This window comes from Sceloporus occidentalis, unplaced genomic scaffold (genome assembly GCF_023333645.1).
Source record: "Sceloporus occidentalis isolate IW3139 unplaced genomic scaffold, rSceOcc1.0.p SCAF_18, whole genome shotgun sequence".
NCBI lineage: Eukaryota > Metazoa > Chordata > Lepidosauria > Squamata > Phrynosomatidae > Sceloporus > Sceloporus occidentalis.
The window spans coordinates 5949759-5955758 of NW_028316998.1; positions in this window are offsets into that span (position 1 = coordinate 5949759).

Sequence of the window (6000 nt, forward strand, 5' to 3'; positions counted from 1 at the left end):
CTTACTACCGTCTTCCTCACTATCTACCCCCTCTCCCTCCCTCCCTCCCTCCCTTCTTTCTCATAATCTACCCCCCTCTCCCTCCCTTCTTTCTCATAATCTACCCCCTCTCCCTCCCTTCTTTCTCATAATCTAACCCCTCTCCCTCCCTCCCTCCCTTCTTTCTCATAATCTACCCCCTCTCCCTCCCTCCCTTCTTTCTCATAATCTACCCCCACTGCCTCCCTCCCTTCTTTCTCATAATCTACCCCCTCTCCCTCCCTTCTTTCTCATAATCTTTCCCCCTCTCCCTCCCTTCTCCTAATCTACCCCCTCTCCCTCCCTCCCTTCTCATTATCTACCCCCCTCTTCCTCCCTTCCTTCTCATTATCTAAAATATGACGTTTTTGCTAGTCCTAACCAAGTGTCTATCAATACAATGCCAGGGAGGAAAGACATCAGCAATGATTTTATGGATGGAATTGTTGCTGCCCATCAATCTGGGAAGGGTTATAAGGCAATTTCAAAACATCATCTTATGATTCAATAGCTTGTAGAACAACCTTTAGCAGCAGTAATCATTTACTGTATGACTTTATCAGTCTCTCACATCATTGTAGAGGAATTTTGGCCTACTCTTCTTCACAATGTTGCTTTAGTTCATTGAGGATTGCGGGCCTTTGTTTATGCACAGCTCTCTTCAGGTCCCCACACATCATTTCAATCAGGTTGAGGTCTGGACTTTGACTGGGCCATTGCAACATCCTGATTATTTTCTTTTTCAGCCATTCTGTTGTAGATTTACTGGTGTGTTTGGGATCATAGTCCTGTTGCATTACCCAGTTTTGGCCTTGTTTTATTTATCAGACAGATGGCCTCACATTTAGCTCTAGAATACATTGGTGTACAGAGAGGAATTCATAGTCGACTCAATGACTACAAGGTTCCTAGGTCCTGTGGCTGCAAAACAAGCCCAAGTCCACCACTGTGCTTGACAGTTGGTATGAGGTATTTCTGCTGATTTGCTTTGTTTGGTTTTTGGAAAAGTGGCGCTGTACATTATTACCTCCACTTTGGTCTCGTCTGTCCCATAAGTCTTGTGGTTTGTTCAGATGAACCTTTGCAAACCTAAATTGTGCTGCCATTTTAGAGAGAAGAGAATTCCTGAACTGAGAGAGAGTTCACCAATCCTCTATTGGATGAATGGGCAAAAATGCCCACCGAAACACTCCAAATTCTTGTGGAAAGCCTTCCCAGGAGAGTGGAAGTTGTTACTGCTGCAAAGGGGGAGCCAGCTGCATATTAGTGTCTATGTTCCCCCGGATATTCGTACATATGCAGGAAACAGCCAATTGTTGTACAAAAACTGTATGCAAGCTTTTTACTTCTTTGGATCAAATGAGAATCTAATTCTACACCAACTTGCTTGACATAATTTGAAAACCAAAAGTACTAATACAAATTACTTAAAAACGTATGATATTTATAGTGGCAGCTGTTTTCCCAGTTGCCATATAATCACTATGCCCTCATACATCGTGCAAGCAAATTGAGCATGTGCCAATAATCAATCCATACAATGTGTAGAGAATTAATTACTGGATAATTTGCCAATACAACAAGTAGCTTAGTCTACATGATTTAGACATTACATCATCAATAGTTAAGCATTTGTCACGGGGTCGGGAGAGAAGAAGGATCCTACTATGCAGATATGCACTGTAGAGAAGTCCAGTAAACAGTCCGTGATCAAAGGGCAAAGGCAGGCAGCGAGGTCAAACGTATCCGAGGTCTAGGCAGGCAGAACAGGAGCAAAAACGGGTAAACAGGTCCGAGGTCGTAGGCAGGCAGCAAAGAATCATGGTCAAAAAACAGGCAAAGGTCGGTACACAAGGCAACAGAGATAATACAGGAAACAGCACACCCAAAAAGCATAACACTTTGAACGGGTGAAGACTGGAGAGAATAATGGGGTTTAAATAGGTGAGCTACTTACAGGCCGCGGCGTTGCGTACGTTGCGTATGCTGCGTACGTTGCGTATCGACCGGCGCGGACCTTCGCCGGGTTCCCGTCGTTACGCGGAGGAGACGCACCGGCGCGTCCACGGCGTGCAGGCGCGATCCCGGCCGAGGTGGAGGAGGCCGGACTGCCTTGCTGGCGTCGGATCGCGGCGGAGGCGGGGCTGCGACACTGCCGTGTGCGCAAGGCGGCGGCCGCAGTGACGGAGGGGTCGGGAGCAGGCGAGGCACCGCGAGCGCCGGAGGTAAGAGCCGCCGCGCGTGACAGTACCCCCCCTCCAGGAGCGCGCCCCGAGCGAGACGGAGCCGGACGAAGAGCGCGTGGAAACGAGCGACACAACGGGGGGCGTGAACAAAGCGAGCAGGCACCCACGTCCGCTCCTCAGGACCGTACCCCTTCCAAGCCACGTGATACTGCAGGCCGTTACGATCCCTACGGGAATCAAGGATTCTGTCAACGACGTATTCCTCATGACCTTGGACATCTAGTGGGGCAGGAGGCTTGAACGGAACGGAAAACTGGTTGGACACATACGGCTTCAGCAGGGAGACGTGGAAGGACCGTGGTATCCTCATGGTAGGAGGTAAGTCAAGGGACACCGTCACGTCGTTGAGCTTGGCACGGACGCGGAAAGGACCAATAAAACGAGGCCCCAGGGTCCGGGAAGGTTGACGCAAACGGATGTGTCGCGTAGATAACCAGACTCTGTCGCCCACTTGATAATCCGGTGGCGGTGACCTTTTGGCGTCAGCAAACCGCTTACAGCGAAGTTGGGCTTTCAAGAAGACCTCCCGGAGATTCTTCCAGTGCTCGTCCATGTCAGATACGCGGCTGTCGACTGCGGGTACCGTGGAGGAGGAACGAGAAGACGGAGGAGGCAATACGACAGGGTGATAGCCTAATGCAGCAAAGAATGGGGTACAGCCGATGGACTCATGCAGGGAGCCGTTGTATGTCATCTCTGCGAGCGGGAGGAGAGACGACCAGTTGTCTTGGCGTTCGTTGCTGAACATTCTCAGGTATTGTTTGAGTGTTTGGTTTGTTTTTTCTGTCTGTCCATTGGTCTGCGGATGATAAGCAGACGATAAGTGGAGCTGTATCCCGAGTCTTTGGCAGAGGTGTCTCCAATAGCAGGATATGAATTGCGTACCACGATCGGACACCATGTGGAGAGGAAGACCGTGAAGACGGACGATGTGGTTGAGGAAGACATCGGCGAGTTGCAGAGAAGATGGCAGGCGCGGCAAAGCGACGAAATGCGCTTGCTTGGAGAAACGGTCGATGACCACCAAGACAGTTGTGTTACTCTGTGATTTGGGTAGATCCACAATGAAGTCCATTGACACGTGTGTCCAGGGAACCGTGGGAACAGGAAGAGGATGCAGGAGGCCTTGAGGACGTCTCCGAGAGGTCTTCTGGCATGCACAGGTGTGACAGGCAGCAAGGTATGTTCGGATGTCTTTGGTAAGTGATGGCCACCAGAACGACCTGCGGACGCGGTATTCCGTCTTCCGAAACCCTGAATGACCTGCGAGAAAGGACTTATGTCCCCAGTGAAGAACATCCGTGCGAAGACCAGGAGGGACGTAGAGACGACCTGGAGGAGGACGTCCAGAAGACGGGATGGCCCCTTGGGACATACGGATTCTGCTCATCGTGCGAATGGACAGACCGGCGACAAGGCGTGTGGATGGGATGATGGGCTCGTTGGTGTTTTGATCTCTGTGGTTGTCGTGTTGTCTGGAGAGGGCATCGGCTTTGATGTTTTTGGAGCCTGGTCTGTAGGTGATGAAAAAATGGAACCGGTTGAAGAATAGTGACCACCGTGCTTGCCGAGGGCTTAATCTCTTGGCACCCTCGATATACAGCAGATTCTTGTGGTCTGTCAGGATGACCACGGGTTGTTCTGTACCCTCTAAAAGGTGGCGCCACTCCTCGAGTGCCATTTTGATGGCTAGGAGCTCGCGGTTACCGACGTCATAATTTTGCTCGGCTACGGAGAAACCCTTGGAAAAGAAGGCACAGGGATGGTATTTCGTGGTTTGGTCGTGACATTGCGATAAAACAGCCCCTGCTCCGGTTTTGGATGCATCTACTTTTAGGAGAAACTGTTTGGACGGATCCGGCCATCGTAATATGGGAGCTGAGACAAAGGCCTGTTTCAGCCGTTCGAACGCCTGTAGGGCGTGTGTGGTCCACAGAGACAGATCGGCTCCTTTTTTCGTCATGGCGGTGATAGGCGCCGCTATGGTAGCATAGTTCCTGATGAAGCGCCTGTAATAATTGGCAAAGCCCAGGAACCGTTGGACGGCTTTGAGTGTTCGTGGAAGGGGCCATGCGGTGATGGCCTCGAGTTTAGCAGGATCCATGTGAAGCCCTTCGTAGGAAACGATATAACCCGGGAAGGGCAAACGGTTCTTCCCGAATATGCATTTTTTCAGCCTTGGCGTACAACCCGTTCTCCCGTAGCCTCTGAAGAACAGCCCGTAGGCGGCGACGATGTGTGTCGAGTGTCGGAGAATACACGAGAATGTCATCCAAGTATACAATGACATGGGATAAGAGCATGTCCCTGAAAACGTCATTTATGAAGGCCTGGAATACTGCAGGGGCGTTGCATAACCCGAAGGGCATGACTTTATATTCATAGTGCCCGAAGCGGGTGTTGAAGGCCGTCTTCCATTCATCCCCGGACTTGACACGAATCAAATTGTAGGCGCCCCTGAGATCTAACTTAGTAAAGTACTTAGCTCCTTTCAAGAGGTCATAGATCTCCGTGATGAGAGGAAGCGGGTACCGGTTTTTTATCGTGATACGGTTCAGTCCCCTATAATCGATGCATGGCCGTAAGGAACCCTCTTTCTTGGCCACGAAGAAAAATCCAGCCCCGGCAGGTGAAGAGGACGGGCGGATGAAGCCTTTGTCCAGGCTTTCTTTGATATATCGTTCCAGAGCCTTGTTCTTCGGTTCGGAGAGAGGATAAGTACGTCCTCGTGGTGGATCGGTTCCAGGTAACAGGTCAATGGCACAATCGTAGGGCCGGTGTGGTGGTAGCCTCTCCGCATCTCTTTTGGAGAACACATCCAGATAATCCCAGTAGTGTCTAGGTACTAGGGTTTTGGGGTCTGTGGGTGCGATTTCGAGGACAAGATTGAGTCACCGACAGGGCATGACACAGGTCTCTTGACATTGGTTGCTCCACGCTAGTATGTCTCCTTTTACCCAATCGATGCAAGGGTTGTGTTGACGCAGCCAGGGATGTCCCAAGATGAGAGGGGCATGAGGAGACTTGATTATCTCAAACGTGAGCTGTTCCCGGTGGGTTACCCCTACCAGTAGGGTCAGAGGTAAGGTTTCCTGTGTCACGAGTCCGGATCCCAGAAGAGTGCCGTCAACGGAGGCGACCAGGGAGGGAGCTTTCTTGGTACGAAGCGGTAGGAGGTGCTCCTTTGCCCACTGGTGATCCATGAATATGCCCGCAGCTCCGGAATCTATGAAGGCGCGGGTGGCCACTACGTGTTCCTCCCAGCGGATGGAGATGGGTACCGTCAGGCGTGTAGCGGGAGGAGAAGGAAAAGGACATGTGCTTAGGGTGCCTTCTCCGGTGCAACCTAAGCGTTGTCTTTTACCGGCTTGAAGGGACAGGAGGGCAATAGATGGTCGGCTTGACCGCAGTATAGACAGAGCCCCTGTGTCCGTCTGTGTTTCTTTTCGGCCTCTGTGAGTCGGCGAACGGTCCCTATCTCCATGGGTTCGTCGGCCACGGAAGAGGAGGATGTGGCAGACGGAGGCCTTGTGGGGCCGGAGGTGAACGGCCCTGGTCGTCTTCCACGGCTGTGTTCGTTCGCCCTTTCTTGGATGCGTTTATCCACTCGGAGACATAAGGCTATGAGATCTTCAAGATCCACGGGGGTATCGTGGAAGACGAAGGGCGTCTTTTATCTTATCATTGAGGCCTCATCTGAAGGCGGCTTTGAGAGCGCCTTCTTCCCAGTTGGTCT